We start from the raw sequence: 22,636 nt of genomic DNA on the forward strand, positions 1-22,636 counted from the left end.
GGATCCGAATTGAGGCACTGCATTGTGTTGCTGTGAGTGAAACACTTTATTACTCGCCGCGGTGGCTCAGTGGCTAAGGCGTTGCGCTGCTGATCACGAGGTCGCGGGTTCGATTCCCGGCCGCGGCGGCCGCTTTTCTGATGGAGGCAAAAAGCAAAAACGCCCATGTGTACGAGATTTCGGCACAAGTTAAAGATCCCCAGGTGTCAAAATTAATCCGGAGCCCTCCACTACGGCGCGCCTCATCGCCTCCGTTGCGTCCGCGCGTTAAACCCTACAATCAATCAATCAACACTTTATTAAGACGAGAGGCTGAGACCTTGGGGGGGGGGGGGGGGGGGGGGATGAGGGCAAAAGGGTAAGGTCACAGCTCACACAATAAACACAGTTTCACCACTCTTTGGGTCCTATTCACAAAATGCACGTAGTTAGGGGAGGCAGTGGCACCCAAATGCACAGTTCACATTGTAAACAATGCGGTTAACACTGTTGAACGTGCACGATATAGACAGTCCACGCTGTAGAGAACGGGGAAGTCGGTCAAACCACTACACCGAATTTGTAAAGATCGTTCTCAAGGGCGTAATGGGTAATTGTTTTAAGCGTTGTGGGATCGTAATGGACACGACTATTATGCTTCTGTTCAGTCGTGGGTGCGGGACCTATATTTGAAAGGTGAGGGCTGTTACGGCCGAATAAAGGACAAAGTCAGATTAACTGGTAAAGATTTCGTATGTCACCACGACAACAGCGACGGCACCGTCGCACGTCGGATGCTGCTGGGGCAGTCCATTTAAGAATAATTTGAGGAGTGCAAGCTGCTCACGAGTGCAAGCTGCTTGGCGGGCTAGTTGGTGTAGCATCATAAAGCGTTAACAGCGCACAAAGACGACGACACACAAGGAGGAGATGACAGGACAAGCTCTGAACTACAAATGATCTTTTTATTTCGCCATGAAAGACATATACCCCAAGACACATCCAATAAAAAGCCCCAATAAATAGGACATAAACACTTATCTCGTGCCCCGCCTTCTACGCTCGTTGCTCCAGATACTGTTTTTCTTTTTCTGAGAGGGCAATAGATGGCCTGCTGACGCAGTTCTCATCAAGATGGTCAATCTCGAGTGCCTCGATAACCTCTCGCTTTTGCATACACTTTATTCACGAATACTTCCTCCAGATGCGAGGAGGGTTTGAGAGGGGTAAAGACACCAACCGGAGCTTCTAGTTGTAAGCGCTTGCTGCTCTGCTTTTTAGGTGGCAAAGCTGGATTTGCCAGGCTGCTTGAGGCGGCAAATTGATTATTGATTATAGAGGGATTATTGCCTCTCCCTGGCATCGTCGCGTGCCATAGCGTTGCCTTTTGCGCCTGTATTATGTCTAGGAGTCCAAGCAATGCGAATTTTGAAGCCTTCCATTTGTCGGTCTCTTACCATGGTAATCACTTCGGTTGCCGTAGTGTTTGGTGAAAGCGGATGATTCAACTCTCCGGCAGCAACGTTGGAATCCGTAATAACGCGGCATTTTCTTGTAGGGAGATGGACAAAACGATCATAAATTTTCCACGCGGTTCCCAGAATTCCTAGAAGTTATACCCTGTCGTACGAGGCCGTACGTGTTAAAAATGTGCCTGGATTTATTCCCTTCCGCAGGTTCGTGGATGTACAGGAAAAGGTCGTCGTCATCTCATTCAGAGCCGCGTCGGTATAGATGTCAGCTTCGCGGCCTGCCTTCTTATCTGCGAGAGTGCGAAAGTATTCTTCGCGTACGTTTCTTCTATCGCGGGGTATCAGGCACCGATGTAGAATTCCGAGGAAGGGGCGCTCCCACGGAGGGATTGCTAGCGGGGAATCGGGGCTGTGGGAGTCGCTGTTTAGGTGGTTACAATTCTGAAGTCTTTGTCGTTGTGGCGAAGGGTCCATGGGATATTAAAAGCGTAGTTTCATTTCTTCGATGAGATTAGTGAGATGCGGAAGGGGAACTCCTTCGGGGAGAACATCTAACCGGGGGAAGGTAGGCAAACCGGTTACCTTACCCAGAAGGTGCCGATTCATCGGGTGAAGATCACTTACATGGGACGGTCGTAACTCAAAAACCGGGAACTTGTAGGTGAAGCCCCAGTGTTCCACGGCAGGGACGAGCAGGGAACATGCTGCTTGGTGCGCACCGTAATAGTTATTCGATATCCGTGCAACCAGGTGTAAGGTGGAGCGCCAGGTCTTCCTAACTGAGGCTATCCAGCTGTTTTGGGCTATTACAACTACTGACAGGAACGCCCAGCAGTCGAATTGTGCCATTGTGGGATTCGACTGACGCATCCCCCATTTGGGGGAAGACAATTTGTTCCTTATTTTTTTTCACGTGTACCATCGACACTGAGAAGTCCTGTCTTTATTGGCGATAGCTGCAGCTGGAAGTTGGACAGCGTATGGTCGAAGCTCAGGACTGCTGTTTGCAACTCCGTTTCCATTGTTTCTTTTCGAGTTCTAATCTAGTCTCTGAGGAGGCGTAAGATTCTGGAAGATTTCTGAGTTCTGAGATAGTGACATTGTCCTGGCCTGGGCGCTGAGAGAATTCACCCTCGCCAAGGCTGCGTGGTACTCGCTTGTACAGGATAGCTGATCTATTACCGCCTGACGTGGAGAAAGTATAGGTAGTATGCATGGAAAAGTTCAGCTGTCATTTTTTTTTGCTTGGCAACTCTGGCAATGGCGACGGACATGGCCTGAGCGCCACGGACATTGCGCGGCTTGTGCCACTGCGCACGCACGCCGAAGAAAAAATAACACCGGCGTGCTCCGTCCGCTCCGTTTGAATCCCATTCTCAACGGTGGTGTCAACATAGATGTTGTTAATGGCACTCACATTGAAGTCGAGGCATTACTTTGCATTCGGTGAGGTAGAGTTTGGAATGTCAAACCCATATCATGGGCGTAGCACGGACAAGTACCGCCATCCTGTGGAGCCCGACGTAACCACTGGCGGCGCTCTCACATGGTTGCCTGCATGCGTGCCTCGCTTGTGAATAAAAGCTATATATTAGGGCCTCTATGCATTGAGTCCTGTGAGGATCGGACGATGTCGCTGGTTGAGGAAAAAGAACATCGCCTGCCTGCAGCGCCGACTGAGCTCCCAAAATTTGCTTGCACAGGGCCACTGCTTGGGTAGCGGTAGGTGTCTTCCATTTGCCTTGCCAGCTGCGAAAAGGTGTCATATTTGCACTCCGCTCATTTTTTCATTCAAACACGAAGAAAAGTCACTTAAACTGTCCGTTGCAAGGTTAGCCGTATAATTGAATTATTGAATATAAGGTTTAATATGCCGACACTACACAGGCGATTGCGCCGCGCCGTAGCGGAGGGCTCCGGATTAATTGGACCCCCCGGGGATCTTTAACCTGCGCCGAAATGTCTAACACACGTTCATGTGCCTCAGTTGTTATTCTGTTAAAGCGGCTGCGCAGCCTACGCGGTTCTCCCGTCTCTCTGTACTCGCGCAATGCGTCGATGCGCTGACGCCATAGGTTGGCGAGGTGATCTGGCGCCGGGGTGTTCTTATTAACATTAAAGGGTCGGGTGGCCAGCGATTTGGCTTTCTTAATAGTTGGTACGATTTTATCCAGGGGGGTAGCTTCTCAGTACCAAGGAGTCCAAGTCGGAAATGGTTTGTTCATACTCAGCAAGTACACAGCATTCATCCCCTCCCACCAGGAGTCAGGGCGGGACAAAGCTGTCTTACTGGTTCAATGTAACATACCTCGATAACCTATCCTGCGAACTTGCGTAATCAACCCGAAAGGATTCGATAAGCAAATATGCACTGTGTGGGCAGGCAGCATTCTAAGATAACGGAATTTAGGGTCGTGTGTTCGCAGAGCGGGATGCTTTGAAACTGCGGGCTGCCTTCTTTGTGCTAGGGGTGTACTGAGATGGATAGTTTACTACTGAGCTAGACGAGATTATGTGGTTTGGAGGACAGGCACTATTTCCAGTGCCTGGCGTGATTACCTTGTCAAACCCATTCCAAAGGCTGGGAAACCACCGAATCAGCTTCCATACTTCAGGCCCACTTCCCTTACGAGCAACCTTCGCAAAGTGGTTGGATGCATGATTCTTGAGAAGCTCGTTTGGCAGCTTGAAAAAAAAATGCTGCCTTCCTCTAGCACCAAATAGGTTGAATAAAGAGAGCGCCAAAAACACTACACAAAAACGAGGAACCATGAGACAGACGCGCTATGCAGCAACTAGTGCAACAGCATATTTTACTGATGCAACAGATAGGTTGGTGTCATGGGGTAAGCATGCAGGATATTCTCCTCGTGCTGCATCACCTGATCGTCAGTGACCCCTCAGCAGAGCAAACACGTACTGTGGCGGCGGTGGATGTCCGCAAAGCCTCCACTCTATTCTACACAGAACTGTAATGGAAAACGCAGAAGATGGTGGAGTACGTGGTCACATGCTTGCCTTCATTGAAAATTTTCTGTACAATCGAACACAAAGAGTAAAAAGTGGGAGATTACATCGGATCATCCTGCCCAAACAGGATTGGAGAACCCCAGGATGCAGTCCTCTCGCCCACTCTCTTCAATCTTCAAATGGCGCGCATTCCGCCTTTCCTTGAGGATATTACGTCGTTAAATTTTGCCATCTACACTGCTGACATCCCTAGTTGCGCTACAAATATATCACCGGGTGGGCATACAGCTTGGCCTAGACGTCAGGCAGCACTTCACCGTTGATTTTGACAGCAAGCGGAGCTTCTCGTCGCATATCTGGTTCATCACTCGTAGGACTCTTCGATCTCTTGGTGTTCTGTGCCGGATATCGAAGAACCCAATTCTTTTCTTAAGTTCTACACTACTATTTGTCGCCCGCAGCGTGAGTATGCTTCTGCTGTTCGGAATTTCACGAGTAAAACAAACTGTGCGCTCATTCACAGGGTCCAAAATAAGTTTATATCTATGTTTAACCATCGCTTCACCGGTAATAACAACTCTCGATCATCGGCATTGACGCTACCACGATTAATCTCCAAGCGCAATAAGGCGGATCTCCTTTACCTATTCAAACTTACTCACGGCTCAGTGTCCTGTGTAGTCCTGTTAGAACATGTTACACTCTATGTGCCACAGAAATTGGTCAGGAAAACGATGCTTTTCATAATCCGAACTGTCTGCTTGGCTTGTGCCCTCTGTTCTGAATGCAATGTTTGTACAACCGGTACTCTGAATACTTAGATATATTTAATAATTCCCCGACTCTCTTTCGCAAGCATGTCCTTGAGCTTGTCATGTAATAACGTTGCGCTTTTTCATTCTTGTCCTCATGATGTAAGACTAACTTTTGGGCTGCTATTTCGGCGTGAAGCGCTAGCAACACAAACCTTTGTCCATCTTTCGTATTGCTTTTTTTATTTTCTCATACCTTTCAATGTATACATTCCCTTTATGCTGTCCATCTCGAGTGGAAGCCATCTAAGGTCACTCCGTTTTTGTACGGCTTACATTATTCTATCTGCATATTTCTCTCGCCAGCAGGTGCGCATGCGTAACAACCGTTCGCGTGAATTTCCCTATTGCTATATAGGCAGTACAATTTGTATAAATGTGTGTGTTTTTCAAAACGTGTAAATTTTTTTTTTCAGCGTCACCAATGATATTTTCTCTTGCGTGTGTGTGAGATGTGCACACCTTGCGTCACCTGTTTCCTTTTGTTGTGTTTTTTCTCTCGAGCACCAGCAGTCACTCGCTCTCTTCCTGACATAATACGCTTCGACTGATTCTTTCGCCTCCCTGTTCTCGCTTTTGTTCGGTAGTTTTATCTCACTGAGCCGTGGCTCACAACCGCAGGAACGAGAGTGGGCAGGCAGATGTACTCCCTTATCTTTTCCAGCGACAGTCCATGTTCCCTGGCTCTCTTCCTGACGCAACGGCCCGTTTGGCCAACGTAAAACCTTCCGCAAGATTGCGGGATTTCGTACACATCACCGACAGCGCAATCCACATAGCGATTTGAGTGTTTTTTTCCCATATGCCTTCTTCCTGCGTTCTTTCGGCGACCTTTTCCATGTTGTGGGACGCTCTGTGCATGTACGCCATGACACCTGTTTTTTGCGGACGGGAGATACGTTTCAGCTTCTTCTCTCCTTGTATGTGTACGATACTTCTTTCTCGCCCTCTCTTTCCGCAAATGCGTAGCGGAATAAAGTAGTTGAAAGTTAACGCTTCTTTCATCTACTAACGTTCATCGTCCATGTTTTTTGTTGCGCTTCAAATCATGACAACAATCCACGAAATAGCCCACCAAGAAGTTCTTCTCAAGTATGCCAAGCATTGGAAAATTTTAGTGTCAGAGAGTGGGGAGAAAATGGGCTGGGAAGGCAAAAAGAAAGGGCAAAGGAAAGAAACGACATGGTGGGAGTTATAAGAAGTAAGGGCAAGACGACTTCATGAAAATTTTCACGGCGGATAGTTCACAACTAGTGGTGCTTGCTCTTTGCAGCACCCTCTCCACAAAACTGAATGCAGGTGCAATGCTGGCCTCATCCAAAGCCGGTTTTCTGAATTCAGCAAACCTAGGACAGTCCTATTCTAGTAAAGGTGATGTGTACTGTGTCATTACGAACACTGCAACCTGCACAATCTCGGTCGTCGAGCGTACCGAATCGTGTCAATTGGAAACGTGGCGTTCTTGCGGCTTTAAGTCGTATCCAGTGCACTAGTTGCCACTTCAGAGACCACTGGCGAGGAACCCAGTGCCCCAGTGGCAGTGCGGGTCCTTATGACCAGATGTAGCCAGTGAGAGGGTTGTAGCTGGTCTGCCGGGCTGTCCACTGCTCGTCACTGGGGTACAGATTAGGGTTGCCGTGTGCGGTTTGGGAAAATTGTCATGCCATGTTCAGCAGGGTGTGGGAGAAGAATATGCAGGTTTCTGTGTATAGGGTAGATGGCGTGTTAGTAAAGCTTCGTAGCGGCAGGAATTTGTAGCATGAGGAAAATGGTTGCTTCAGCTCTTGTAAGAGAGGGATGTGGTAGGGACAAAATGGAGGCAGCCATGTATAATATAGAATTGTTTATTCCGTCATGCAGAGGATGGGTGACCAAAGAGAGAGATAGGAAACGTTTATTGAAAGCATTTATGGCATGTAGGAGCACAAGCACGAAGCTGCGTATAGTATGGAATTATTTATTCCATGGTGTAAGTCTGGCGTCGTCCATGTTGTGCGTAGAAACCGATGCAAAGAGAAGTATGGTCCAACTTAGTGGATGTGTGATGGTTAGAAAAATGTCCAAGCACTACAAGATGAGTTCCTCCGTCGTCGTGTGTTGTCGCGGCACCACTGTAAAACGCGCTACGCTGCTAGTACCTTTGGTGCACAGGTGGTCCCTGGTTGGCCGGGTAGGGTGGTGGGTAGGGCGGAGCGTAGGGTGACGCGTAGGGTGGTGAGTAAGGTGGCGCATAGGCGTGGGGAGGCTGCGTGGGGTACCCCGCGGGTGGCCCCTGCTGCTGTTCTGCCGGGGACTGCTGCTGCTCTGGAGCACTCGTGTACACCACCGTGGGCGTCTCCTGTGTTCAGTTTGAAAGTACACCCACGTGCAAAAGTGTACGGACCAGGATAGTGCAATTTTAGGTTATTTTTTCTCCGGTAGTGTCTCACAAACTGTGGTCTGCATGTGAAAAGTATGATAGTTAAAGTATTGCAAAAATACCCCACATAATACCCGCACCTGCCTTGCGGCAGAGAAGTAACCCTAAATTGCTGCTTTCGTGGTTCGAAAACTTTTTCTCTTGGCGGTACATTGGAATTGGGTCTTTTGCCTCGCGTGCGCTTCGTAAAAACACTCTTACAGCGGCCACAAACAACTTTGATCAATTTGAAAAAACTAGCCTTTTGTTACCCACTCAGACTTATTACAGCTACGAAAGACCTTGCTTTAAGGAAGAAAAAAACGACAGAAAGTGTGAAAAAATCTTTGCCATTATTCATATAAGAAGTCGAGAAAAGCGCGACAACTATCGGATATCAGAACTGCGTCAAAAGTGCGTCAAAACCTTCGCTAAAAGTTCGTGCAACACTCGCTGAAAGTGTGTCCACTCGATGCCAAACTATCAAAGGCCCAAACCGCAAACGAGCAACAAGCCCACGAAACGAATCTTCGTGCACGAAGTAAACGCATCTACGAACGATCTAAATGTATACCGATAAGTGGTTTATGAAACAATGGTATACCATTTCACTCCTTCTTCATGATCGATGCGTGTATTGTCTTATCTAGAACCGTTATCTTTTCGAGATTTTAAAGTAACCGTTTTTACACATTGGTAGTCCAATTTCACGGACGCGCCGTGTGTCCAGATATCTTTTTACAGCTTTTAGGTCTACCAACTGGTCTATGGGGAAATGCATTAGTTTTTGGCAGAAGGCCCTCGGTCCCACTCAGAAATCTTTCTTTTAAAAATTCAAATTTCGCGCTACTGTGACGTAGTGTGGGTATTAGTGACGCAATATCGGCCAGCACTAAAAACGTAGTTATCAGTATGCCAACTGCACGCAGGCATTCAAGTTATCCGCTAAAACAGAACTAATCCGCCCCACTGCAACCGCCCAGTCATGATTCTTTGGTGGTGGCTTTGGTCCGCAGCCGCCAATCGCACAAACAAGATTGCGTGACATCATGGACACTTCGCCAGAAAGTCACTGAGGAGTCATCACTGCTCCAGCTTTTCCCTTCAATATCCAGGTAGTCTTTTTTAAGTTCGTCGTAATATTCGTTTCATTGTCATCAAGACAAACTTTGTATAGTGAACCAAACTTGTCCTTGTCCTGATGGCCCTTTTTAGGGCCTCGAACACTCTTGCGTCTGAAATTTCTGAAGTTTGCAATGAATTCGTACGTTCTCTCTCGGTTCCAACAGAGGCCGTGTCAATCTTCGCGTTTAATTACGCCTAAATGTTTCAGGGCACCGCACCTTTCACAAAACGAAAATAGAGGCTCAGCGCTACCTAAGAAACCTGCTTTAAAGGAACAGAGAATCGATATTTGTGGATGTCATGCCATCTAGCTCATATTAAAGCTTGCATTTTATATACTTGGGTAATCGCGAGGAATTTAAAAATATACAGGCGGAAATATAGTTAATTTCAGACTGAAACTGCTGGAGTCTAAAAGGTGGCGACACGTAGTGGGTAAACGTGACACTACGTTACGTGTCCCGTAGCCTCCGCCATTTGCTGCCGGCGGCGTGCCGTTGCTCCGGCCAGTAACTACTTCTACCTTTTACCTGCATTGGTGTGCGGTAACGTTTAAATGTAGAGCATTTCTTTAACTCATGATGTCACCCATTCTTGGCGTCCGTAGTTGTCCGCATCGCTCACCTCGACATGTCCTGCTCAGACGTTTCGCTATCGGCGCGATCAACATTCGATAGCGCGCCCAGGCACGTTTCAAGGACACTCTCTCCCCTCTCTCGGACTCAACGTGCGCCGAGGCTGCCAATTTTACTGCTGACGAGCGCTCTCTCGTCAGTAGTTGCCACAAGTGCAACAACATTAACGTAACGCAAACTAATTAACGTCGTGCGCCCCCGGAAATGCTCTGAATTTGATTGTGCCCCTCGCGAGGGGGATGTTTCACTGCGTCGCCATGCGAACAGTTTGCCAAGCTTTAGTTTGAGTTCCGTCTTTTCATAAAACAGTTCACTGGCAAAATTTGCAAGGTAAACGCGTCGAGGGGTGTGTGGCTTAGATCTTTGTTTATGGTGCCTACTTGCGTTCCCGCTGGAGGAACCCCAACAAAAGCGGTGCCTCCCCTCCCACCCCACCTTTTTTATGCTCTGTCGCCACTGACCATCCTGTTATCTAGTACATTCGGGAGCCAAGTGCGCTGCAGGCTGATTGCAACTAGCGTGATGCCCTTCAACGATCATCCCTCTCAGTGGCGACGCAGAGTGAAAAGGCGCTTCTAAATAAACGACCGGCGTCGCTTCTTGATCAAGCATTTCCCATAAGTGTAGGCCACACTCTCAGACGCTCTCGAAGAAGTGCGCATGCGCGCAGCTTACTGAGTTTGCAGCCAGAGGGTGCAGCAAGCGTCGTATTTGCTGTGCGCGCCGTTCGCATTTTTTAATCCCCCCTGCACATTCCCTTACAAATTGTATTCGGCTGACAGGAGCTACGGATGTTTGTTGGCAAGAGGGTGTTCGCCAGACGGTTAATCGCGTAGAATTAAAAAAAATAATAATGTGCCCTCATGCGACACGTTCCAACGATATTGCCACGTCGTAGACACGCTGGTAGATATTTTTTTTATATTGGTGTCCCCTCGATTGCGTCACAGCTTAGGTTGTGTACAGCGAAATTTCAGTTTCTCAGCATTTCTTCGGTTTTTTAGCAGAGGAGCTGTTGTAACTGGTCGTATTTTATTAAACGTCGCACACAATTTGCGTAGGCCGAGTTTTCGTCCTCTGCACCCGCCCGCGCCAGGGAAAACGACCTTAGGCTACACGTGCCGCGGTGCGGCGGAAAACGGCGAAACAGCCTCTTCGCAATTACCATAAAACCCGCGTATAATACTAGGTTTTTTTCCAAATTTCACTATGTAAAATTTGTGCCTCGTATTATATGTGGATCCCAAAGTTTTCAGCCGAAAATTTTCACTTTCGGTTTTGGTTTCAGCGGAGGGTGGGCCATCTTGCGGTGGCGTTAGCTGGCTGCTGCTTCTCTCAGCCGGCGCCATTTTTATTGTTTTGACCACGCGAAGGATCGGCACGTTCACCTCAAGTCTATCGCGATGTCGGGTGCACGAAGGCAGTATTAGGCGGCAATTAAAAGAAAAGTTATTTTATGTGCCGAGACCGTCAGGAATTCCGCCGCAGGACGGCAGTTCGGCGTCACCGAAGGCAGCATTCGCGGGTGGAGAAAGCAACTGGTGCTTGACTGGATAAAGTCTGTGTGGTGTCGGCGGCCTGGAGCACTGTTGGGGTTCCCGTCAGTGCTCGTGTTGGACGCCTTTCGCTTCCACCTGGCCGATTCCGTGAAGAAGTTGTTGCGCGAACCCCGCACCGAAATCATTGTCATTGCAAGAGGAATGACATCCCATCTGCAACCACTAGACGTTTCCATCAACAAGCCTTTCAAAGACTGCATCAGGTCCTGCTACCAAGAGTAGATGAGGTCAGGAGCCCCGTAAGTGACAGCTACCGGATGGCTGACGCGGGCTTCTCCAGCGGTGCTTTGTGGCTGGATCGCGGATGCGTGGGCCAGCATCCCAGAGCAGCTCGTCAGTCGCTCTTTTAAGAAATGCGGCATCTCGAACGCCCTTGATGGCACTGAGGACCACTTTCTGTGGGAAGACATTTCCAACAAGGCAACTTCAGGAGACAGCGGCAGCGAACCTGACGATGACTGAACGGGCTTCGAGAGACAGTGCCAGCGAAATCTGACAATGACTGAAGGGTAACTGCAGTGCAAATAAATGTTTTCTGTGCTCTTTACCTCGTATTATATGCGGATGAAAACTTTTTTTTTCTGATTTTGCTGTCCCCGAATTACACCTCGTATTATACGCGGGTTCGTATTATACGCGCGTTTTTACGGTACGCTCTCTCCGGGTGATTGGAACGGCCGGAGCAACGGCGCGCCGCCGGTAGCCGATTGCGGAGGCCACGCGTGCCCAAACGACTCCGTCGGTTTCGACGAGTCATTCAAAAACGGCACGAAGGAATAGGGCAGGTTGCATGTTATTGTTCTGTTGCCGAGAACAAGTTTTTAAATACCACCTCTTTTCATCTCGCGTGCAGTTAAAAGTGTGTTGTCGCACGGGTGGCTGCCATGGTTGCCAGCATTCTTTTTGGCGAAACTAACACACACACACACACACACACACACACACACACATATATATATATATATTTATACAGTTTGGAAATGAGGGGCTCGTTAGGAAATACTGAAAGAAATGCCGGCAGTCTACAACGCCAAAGAAGGCATACGGGAATGGTTAGCCTATATTTAGCGTTAGTGACGTTACATTTTTTATTATTATTATTAATTACGTGAGAAAGAAAGAAAAACACGCGCCCAAAGTGGGGGGTTTATATATATATATATATATATATATATATATATATATATATATATATATATATATATATATATATATATATATATATATATATATATATATATATATATATATATATATATATATATATATGTATAGGTATAGCAGGAAAATATTTCTTGGACACCGGCAAGTCGTAGCAAAAAAATAAATAAAGACACACGTCGAAAAAAGAAAAGGTTTAACGTTTCGGCCGAGGGACCGGCCTTCGTCAGAACAACAGCAGTGGCTGTAGTCACACAGTATATAAAGGTGATCGTTGCAAGGTCACGTGATGGGATGACAAAGTAAGCAATTCAAATGCAATATACCGAGGCCGCATGCGACAATCTTTTCGGATGAATACAACATAATAAATCCGGCACGTGCAGTATAAGAAATCAGCACTGTCAAGCACACACGCGCACAAAACGTAAGGGGAGAGAGAAGAGGATACGGTCACTGATGCAAGCAACTAAGTTTTCCTGCGCTTTCATTTAAACCACGTGCTATTGTATCGAATTTATATATAAGAAAGGATTCGCGGACTTCCCTGTCATGATGCGTACGGAAGCCAGATTCAAGTATCGTTGCTTTGATATGGTAAAATGAGTGGCCCGCGACATTGGCATGCTTTGATATCGGAAGGTGAGGTAGTGTAGCGATATGAGCCTTGTGGTTGTTGAACCGCTGCCGGAAGGGGGTTTTGGTCTCGCCAACATACTGCATTTTACAGATATCGCATTCAAGTAGATAAACCACGTTGCTCGTGTCGCAAGTATAGTTCCCATTTATCTTTAAACTGAAGTTAGATGCTGTGCTGCTTGCGCTTAAGGATGTAGTCATATGATTGCACACCTTGCAACGCGGTTTGTTGCAAGGGCGGCAGCCAGTAGGCACTTTACGTTTGTTATTGGATGATGTAAGCAGGTCACGTAAATTTTGCGATCTTCTGTACGTTACGCACGGTGGTTCTCGGAATATCGATTTCAATCGCTCGCTCTGTAACATTATGTTATGGTGCTTTTTTAGAACGGCATTTACATTTTGTGCAGGCGCGAAAAATGTGAGAATCAAGTTTGTATTGGAATAAACCGGCTGTCTTGTTTTGCGGCATAAAAGTGCTTTCCGGTCATGGCTATCAGCGCGCTTAATGGCGTCGTCGATAATCTCGGGTGGGTACTTCTGCTTAATTAATGCACTACGGAGTTGGGCACAGTTTGAATTAAAATCAGCCTGTGCGGAACATATTATTTTAAATCGAAGCGCCTGACTATAGGGTATGCTGGTTTTGCAGTGCTTTACATGGTAGCTATTGAAATGTAGGTACTGTTGTTTATCAGTAGGCTTCCTATAAACTTTTGTAGTCAGTTGACCCTCACACAAAGTCAAAGTTACATCCAGAAAGTTCATCGTTTGGTCCGAGTAGGTATGGCTGAAAGAAATGGATGGATGAGCGTTATTAAACTCGTCAATAAAAGATAACAGCTGAGCTTCCCCGTGCTGCCAAATCATGAAGATGTCGTCAATGAACCGCCTGTAGTAGAAAGGTTTGAGCGAACGGCTGGCCAAAAATTCGTTTTCGAGTACACCCATGAAAATATTCGCATAATTAGGGCCGATGGGTGTGTCCATAGAGGTCCCGTTAATTTGAAGGTAATGGATGCCATTTGATTCAAAGTTGTTAAATTCTAGTATCAATTTTAAAAGGGTGACCAAAGTGGAACTGCCAATTACTTTTTCGCAGATCGACTCATTATATGCATGGAATGTTGCCCGTATACCGTCTTCATGCGGGATATTGGTGTAAAGGGATGCTACATCTAAAGTAACCAGTAGTGAATCAGGGGGAACAGAAAGACCGACAATATCTGATAAAAAGTGGTTAGTATCTTTGACATAAGATGGATAAGAAGGAGGAATCTGGCTAATCACTGTATCTACAAATTGGGAGATTAGTTCTGTAACCGTGCCGATGCCGGAAACGATCGGCCGACCGGGGTTTCCTGCCTTATGGATTTTTGGTAGAAGGTCACCCGCGACAGGGCTCAGTGGGATGAGTGATTGCAGGGCGGAAGGCGGAATTTCATGCTTTTCAACAATCCATTATTACGAGGAAAATAACAGACCTGGTTGAAAAGCATGAAATTCCGCCTTCCGCCCTGCAATCACTCATCCCACTGAGCCCTGTCGCGGGTGACCTTCTACCAAAAATCCATAAGACAGGAAACCCCGGTCGGCCGATCGTTTCCGGCATCGGCAGGGTTACAGAACTAATCTCCCAATTTGTAGATACAGTGATTAGCCAGATTCCTCCTTCTTATCCATCTTATGTCAAAGATACTAACCACTTTTTATCAGATATTGTCGGTCTTTCTGTTCCCCCTGATTCACTACTGGTTACTTTAGATGTAGCATCCCTTTACACCAATATCCCGCATGAAGACGGTATACGGGCAACACTCCATGCATATAATGAGTCGATCTGCGAAAAAGTAATTGGCAGTTCCACTTTGGTCACCCTTTTAAAATTGATACTAGAATTTAACAACTTTGAATCCAATGGCATCCATTACCTTCAAATTAACGGGACCTCTATGGGCACACCCATCGGCCCTAATTATGCGAATATTTTCATGGGTGTACTCGAAAACGAATTTTTGGCCAGCAGTTCGCTGAAACCTTTCTACTACAGGCGGTTCATTGACGACATCTTCATGATTTGGTAGCACGGGGAAGCTCAGCTGTTATCTTTTATTGACGAGTTTAATAACGCTCATCCATCCATTTCTTTCAGCCATACCTACTCGGACCAAATGATGAACTTTCTGGATGTAACTTTGACTTTGTGTGAGGGTCAACTGACTACAAAAGTTTATAGGAAGCCTACTGATAAACAACAGTACCTACATTTCAATAGCTACCATGTAAAGCACTGCAAAACCAGCATACCCTATAGTCAGGCGCTTCGATTTAAAATAATATGTTCCGCACAGGCTGATTTTAATTCAATCTGTGCCCAACTCCGTAGTGCATTAATTAAGCAGAAGTAGCCACCCGAGATTATCGACGACGCCATTAAGCGCGCTGATAGCCATGACCGGAAAGCACTTTTATGCCGCAAAACAAGACAGCCGGTTTATTCCAATACAAACTTGATTCTCACATTTTCCGCGCCTTCACAAAATGTAAATGCCGTTCTAAAAAAGCACCATAACATAATGTTACACCGTGCGTAACGTACAGAAGATCGCAAAATTTACGTGACCTGCTTACATCATCCAATAACAAACGTAAAGTGCCTACTGGCTGCCGCCCTTGCAACAAACCGCGTTGCAAGGTGTGCAATCATATGACTACATCCTTAAGCGCAAGCAGCACAGCATCTAACTTCAGTTTAAAGATAAATGGGAACTATACTTGCGACACGAGCAACGTGGTTTATCTACTTGAATGCGATATCTGTAAAATGCAGTATGTTGGCGAGACCAAAACCCCCTTCCGGCAGCGGTTCAACAACCACAAGGCTCATATCGCTACACTACCTCACCTTCCGATATCAAAGCATGCCAATGTCGCGGGCCACTCATTTGACCATATCAAAGCAACGATACTTGAATCTGGCTTCCGTACGCATCATGACAGGGAAGTCCGCGAATCCTTTCTTATATATAAATTCGATACAATATCACGTGGTTTAAATGAAAGCGCAGGAAAACTTAGTTGCTTGCATCATAGACCGTATCCTCTTCTCTCTCCCCTTACGTTTTGTGCGCGTGTGTGCTTGACAGTGCTGATTTCTTATACTGCATGTGCCGGATTTATTATGTTGTATTCATCCGAAAAGATTGTCGCATGCGGCATCAGTATATTGCATTTGAATTGCTTACTTTGTCATCCCATCACGTGACCTTGCAACGATCACATTTATATACTGTGTGACTACAGCCACTGCTGTTATTCTGACGAAGGCCGGTCCCTCGGCCGAAACGTTAAACCTTTTCTTTTTTCGACCTGTGTCTTTATTTATTTTTTTGCTATATATATATATATATATATATATATATATATATATATATATATATATATATATATATATATATATATATATATATATATAAAGTGATGGCAGCGATGGCGTTGAGGTAGAACACCCGCCTCGCGTGCAGAAGGACCGTGGTTCGAATCCCGGTGCCAGACAATTCCCACCGGATTAAAAAAAAAATCCGCGTATTGATGGAATTGCACAAAAGGGGCTTGGGGTGCGGCCTGACCCCGGCGACCATTGCCGGTAATGCACTCCCTTACCAGAGCAGGATTGGCCACCCTGGTGTAGTAACGGCCACAACCTCTCATGAATACGCCAATTAACCCTCGGCCCTCAGTCCCCAGCGCCTGCGAAACAACTGACCACGGCGGCGGTCAGACCTGTGACGCAGCAGAGGGTGCTAAGAATCCCTGGATCCGGACAGGCCGCCAATGGAATCTGAACCTGGCAACGTTTAACGCCCGAACCTTATCTAGCGAAGCAAGTCTCGAGGTGTTGTTCGAGGAATTAGAGGGCATTAAATGGGATGTAATAGGGCTTAGCGAGGTTAGGAGGGCAGGCGAAGCCTTTACGGTGCTGAAGAATGGACACGTCCTATGTTACCGTGGTCTAGAAGACAGAAGAGAACTGGGAGTGGGATTTCTAGTCAATAAAAGCATAGCTGGCAACATAGACGAATACTATAGCAATAACGAAAGGGCAGCAGGTCTTGTAATTAGGCTCAATAAGAGGTACAAGCTCAAGGTGGTGCAGGGCTACGCGCCCACATCCAGCCACGACGACCAAGTAGTGGAACGCTTCTATGAAGATGTGGAATCGGCAATGGCTAAAGTAAAAACGCAGTATACCGTAGTTAGGGGGGACTTCAATGCTAAAGTAGGCAAGAATCAGGCTGGAGACAAGGCAGTTGGGAACTATGGTTTGGGCTGTAGAAATAGCAGGGGGGACCTACTAGTTGAGCTTGCAGAACGGAATAACCTCCTCATAATGAATACCTTCTTCTGTAAACGGGAGAGTCGGAAGTGGACCTGGAGGAGCCCGAATGGGGAGTACAAAAATGAAATAGACTTCATATTATGCGATAACCCTGGCGTCGTGCAGGATGTGGAAGTGCTCGGAAGGGTAAGGTGTAGTGACCACCGTATAGTAAGATCTCGAATTAGGCTAGATTTGAGGAGGGACCGCAACAAGCTAGTAAAAGAAGCCGATAAATGAGCTAACAGTAAGGCGTAAAGTAGAAGAATTCAGGATCGCGCTGCAGATCCGATATACCGCCCTTAACGAGGAAGCCGAGCTTACGACACAGGAAGCCAGCGACAACCTTACACGCATTCTCACGGAGTGTGCAGTAGAAGTCGGGGGCACTATGGCTAGACAGGATACTGGTAAACTTTCTCAGGAGACGAAAGATCTAATCAGGAAACGGCAAACCATGAGAATCTCTACCGCAGCTGACAGAACAGAACTAGCCGTGCTCTCGAAGTAAATCAATAAGCGTAAGACAGCTGACATACGGAAGTATAATATGGAGAGGATCGAATACGCTGTAAAGAACGGAGGTAGCCTGAAAGCAGTGAAGAGACGTCTTGGCGTGGGGAAAAATCAGATGTATGCACTTAAGGATAAGCAAGGCAATGTCATCAGAAATAGGGATAAAATAGTCACAGTGGTCGAGGAGTTCTATAGGGATCTGTACAGTAGCCGGGACATACAGGATAATGCCGAACGAGACAGTAGCTCAGAGGAGATAGACATCCCACCAGTAACGACCGAAGAAGTAAGGAAGGCTTTGAAAGAAATGAAAGGGGCAAAGCACCTGGTGAGGATCAGATAACAGCAGACCTCTTGAAGGATGGGGGAGAAATTGTACTTGAAAAACTGGCAAACCTGTATACGCAAAGCCTAATGACCGCAATGGTACCGGAATCTTGGAAGAACGCGAACATCATCCTAATCCATAAGAAAGGCGACATGAAGGACTTGAAAAATTACAGGCCGATCAGCTTACTGTCAGTCGTCTACAAGGTATTTACCAAGGTAATCGCTAACCGAATCTCTGCAACCTTAGATTTCAGTTAACCTAAAGAACAAGCAGGGTTCCGTAAAGGTTATTCAACAATGGACCATATTCACACGATCAATCAGGTGATAGAGAAGTGCGCTGAGTATACTGAACCCCTATATATAGCCTTCATAGATTATTAGAAAGCATTTGACTCGGTCGAAACCCTAGCAGTCATTCAGGCATTACGGAAACAGGGGGTAGATGAACATTATGTAAGAATACTAGAGGATATCTATAATGGGTCTACAGCTACCATCATCCTCCATAGGGAGAGCAGTAAAATACCTATAAGGAAGGGTGTCAGACAAGGAGACACAATCTCTCCAATGCTATTCACAGCATGCTTACAAGAAGTATTCAGAACGTTGGATTGGGAACAGGTGGGAGTAAGGGTTAATGGAGAATACCTCAGTAACCTCAGATTTGCTGATGACGTTGCCTTGCTAAGTAACTCGGGGGACGAATTGCAAAGCATGCTTTTCGCACTGGGCGAACAGAGCAGAACCGTGGGCCTGAAAATTAATATGCAGAGAACTAAAGTAATGATCAATAACCTCGGGACAGCACAGCAGTTTGAGATAGATGGCGAGGCAGTGGAAGTGGTAAGCGAATATATATACTTAGGCCAAGCTGTGACCCCAGATCCCAACCATGAGGCAGAGATAATTAGAAGGATCAGAATGGGGTGGGGTGCATATGGCAGACATTCTCAGATAATGAATAGCAGCCTACCATTGTCGCTGAAGAAGAAAGTGTATGACAGCTGCATCTTACCGGTACTCACCTACGGGGCAGAAACTTGGAGGCTCACTACGAGGGTTCAACTTAAATTGAGAACGACTCAGCGGGCAATGGAGCGGAAAATGATAGGTGTAACATTAAGGGACAAGAAGAGAGCGGAGTGGGTGAGGGAGCAAACTGGTGTTAAAGACATATTAGTAGAAATTAAGAAGAAGAAATGGACGTGGGCAGGGCATGTAATGCGAAGGCAAGATAACCGCTGGTCATTAAGGGTAACAGAGTGGATCCCTAGAGAAGGCAAGCGCTGCAGGGGGCGGCAGAAAGTTAGATGGGCAGATGAGATCAAGAAGTTTGTGGGGATAAATTGGTCACAGTTGGCACAGGACCGAGGTAATTGGAGAATAATGGGAGAGGCCTTTGCCCTGCAGTGGGCGTAGTAGGCTGGTGATGATGATATATATATATATATATATATATATATATATATATATATATATATATATAATATGGTTGGTAGATCTATAAATATTATTATTTCAAAAGTTCTAGAGTGCTATCAGCAAAACCGTTTCAGGTTGAGGCATTTTAAGTGATGCCTTTTCATTTGGGATAAAAAAAGTTTACTCGACAAAAACCGGTTGTCTGTCTGTCCCTTCAAGGTACCGTTGAAATGGTTGCAGGACCATTTTTGGAGTATATCACGTTCGCAAACACTTCTAATAATAAGCCGAAAAATTCAGTGCCATTTCACTGTGAAGATGGATGAGTAGCCGAGCTGGGTGGGCGTTATTGGTTAACGGCACACTCTAGGTCAGATCGTGGTCGCGTTCAGTGGTATTGTTGTCACGCAAGCGCCTTGCGTTTTAAGCCTCGTGGTGTTCGGGGTACCGACGGGGATCGCCCTTAAGCGCGTTCTACATCATGCCAATTTCGCCTGCGAATTCGCAGATGCGGCTCCACTTGCGCTGCAAAAAGATCGATTCTCGTTGCTGTGACAAATTACCAAATGTATGAAACAGTCCAACTTAATTCTGCTGTGAACGCCGCTTCTCGCCATTGAAAACGAAAAAAATGGATCATTTTGCCGCACGAGCGGCGCCGCATCTGCGAATTCGCATCTGCGAAATTGTTTTAGCAGCAGTAAGCATGATAATCAGCTAATGCTAGACAACCAGGAAACCTAAGAATAACCAGCTGAACCTACCAGCTCACACTACCTATATCCTGCCTACCCTATATCCCATATTTTTTTACTGCCTTTTGAAGTCTTCCAAAGGCATAACCCCTTAGCGTGTATTTTGCCTGGCTTTCTAGCTCGTGATCGACCGCGTGCCTGCCTGACTACAATGTGGAAGCCCCGGGTCGTACTTTTCAGAATTTCGCACTAGTGTTTATGCAGTGGCTGGCCGGGGAAACGCGATCTGAGCATCGCAGCGTATTAGCAGCGGTCACAGTATACGGGATTGCTCAATGTCCGGTGGATTAAGGTACGCTCGCCTGATTTTCTGTGCGTCCATGCGTCCCCGAAAGCTTCAGGTAGTTGGTGTTGCAGGAATCTCGATGCGTTCTAGTTTTCGAATGGGTTCACCAAAGTGCAAGAGCATTTTCTGAATTCAATGGGTAAAGAAGGGGGAACGCAGGCGCTTCAGTCGAGACCTTCTTTAGGACCACGCCCTTCAAATCAGCCACTACCTAGACTGCGTGTTCCAATTCACCGTTTAGACGGCTTCGTTGGCATCTTCGCGGATAGTTTGCCATGTTAAGCCCCGTTCCAGTTCGAACGAAGCCGGCAGCGAAGACTGCTCCGAGAAGACAGTATCAAAGTTAGCAATGATGCAGGCTATCTTCCTGTCTCCTCTTTTAAGTGGCGCCAGCGCCACCTTTTTGCGTTATAATGTTGTAGAGAACTGACTTCTTCTCTTACTGAAATATTTAGCATAATTTGGTACTGGTGATGATGCTTTTGTTTATTTTTAAATAACGTAATAATTACGCAATGCTTTTAATAATAACGGTAATACTGTTTGCGAAACCTGCGGCTTGCGTTTCTCAACATGTCTGCTACGATGTTATCGTCTGCGTTGGTGTACCGTTCGTGACCGCAGCGACGTTTCAATTCTTCTTCCGGCAGGCGCCTCGTAGGTGTTGTGAAATCCCCCCCCCCCCCCCGTACCATTGCTGTACTGGATGGGAGCAGTGTGTCTTGATTTTACCTAACCGGCCAAACCGCTTCCGCTCACGGACTAGCCAGCGTCACTATCAATAATTAACAGTGACTCTGGCTAGTCAGTGAGTGGAAGCCGTTTGGCCGGTTAGGTAAAATCAAGACACACTGCTCTCGCGGCGGCCATTATCCGGTAGGGAGGGGGGGGGGGGGAGATTTCACAACACCTACGAGGCGCCAGCCCTTCTTCCGTTACACGTCTAATAAGACTACTTCGGAAGCAGCTTACACAGCTGTCCGTGAATGGAACGCAGTCCTAGTGTAGCTCCCCCCCACGCAGTCTTCAACTGACGAATGGTGCTCGTCACTCAGTTGCCTTGGAGATATACATATGGCAGCGGTAGGCGCGACTGGAGAGGGTAGCTGCTGGTGCGGCTACTATAGAAATACCCCACGATGGCTTGCTCTCAGAAAAAAATTGTGATCGTGCAAAATTTTGCTGAGCTTGCGCGTTTAGAAACTCCTTCAGTCTCAGTTCGAAAACGATGTGCCTCATTGTGGTCGTTTTGTGCAGATGTTGATATAGGGCAGCGGTGCTTTTTGGTTCATAGAAATAAACTACGTCTACCCACCGAATCACCGCAAAGCTCTCGCTCAAGTAAATGTTTTCACAGTTCGCGGGAAATGCATATAGCGTTTCTTTGAAAACGTCTTGGACGAGATAATACAAGCCGTTAAATTCAAGTGCCTGAACTATTTAATGAAGAGCGCTAGGAGCTGAGTTCTCGCTGTCGTTTAGCCATTGCGGCTTCTACTTTAACAGCGTAGCTGTTTAGCAAATCGTAATTTCTCGCGTCCACAGTTAAAAATACCAAGAAAAGGCCGCACGTAGTAGTTAGGGCGATTGGCCAAAAAGAACTCCACCGTTCGCCGTAATAGTGGCAACACTTGCTCCGGAACGAGAAATAGGCGTCATAGCGTACGCTCCTCCAACGTGATCTCCACTGATTAACACTTTTAAAAAATGAAGTAACCTCACAATAATAGCAACAATGATGAAGTGAAGGTCGTTGCCGCAGCGAGGAAACAAATCGGCTGCAATCGTGTTCTGAACGTCGTGATAGTCGTGGATGTTGCGACAGCTTCGCTTCTTTCACGTCTTACGGGTTAGTGTGAGCTTCCTTCATTTTTGTTCCTTTGCTTTCATGCCGGTTGGGCTTATACAGCGTACAAGAGGCGCGAGGGACAGCCGTGAGAGCCTTTTAGGGGCGAATTACCTTAGGACCTCACTTCGCCCGGGCCATGGGTTTCCGGGGCTTGCGCATGCGTGAGGAGCCTTGGATTGGATTTGGAGTGAATTGAAGTGAAAAAGATTGGATTGGATTAAATTGAATTTTATCGAATTGGATTGGATTGGAATTGTATATACTGTACACACGCGTTGTCACTCATTTACATACGCGAGTGGGCAATGCAATGGGTGATTTACGGTAAGAACGATTTCCCGTGCTTC

The 22,636-nt window shown here is 46.6% G+C and overlaps 2 protein-coding genes across 2 annotated transcripts in view; one reads left to right on the plus strand and one right to left on the minus strand.

Moving 5' to 3' along the window:
* LOC144162764 (uncharacterized) overlaps positions 1-22,636 on the minus strand; it is a 70,555-nt gene that overhangs the window by 45,373 nt on the left and 2,546 nt on the right. The window lies entirely within an intron of this gene.
* Positions 1-22,636, plus strand: part of LOC144162765 (uncharacterized) — a 152,102-nt gene that overhangs the window by 27,642 nt on the left and 101,824 nt on the right. The gene's annotated exons all lie outside the window — the stretch shown is intronic.

The sequence above is a fragment of the Haemaphysalis longicornis genome, unplaced genomic scaffold (genome assembly GCF_048455015.1).
Source record: "Haemaphysalis longicornis isolate Haplotype H1 unplaced genomic scaffold, Haemaphysalis longicornis Haplotype H1 scaffold_12, whole genome shotgun sequence".
Lineage (NCBI taxonomy): Eukaryota > Metazoa > Arthropoda > Arachnida > Ixodida > Ixodidae > Haemaphysalis > Haemaphysalis longicornis.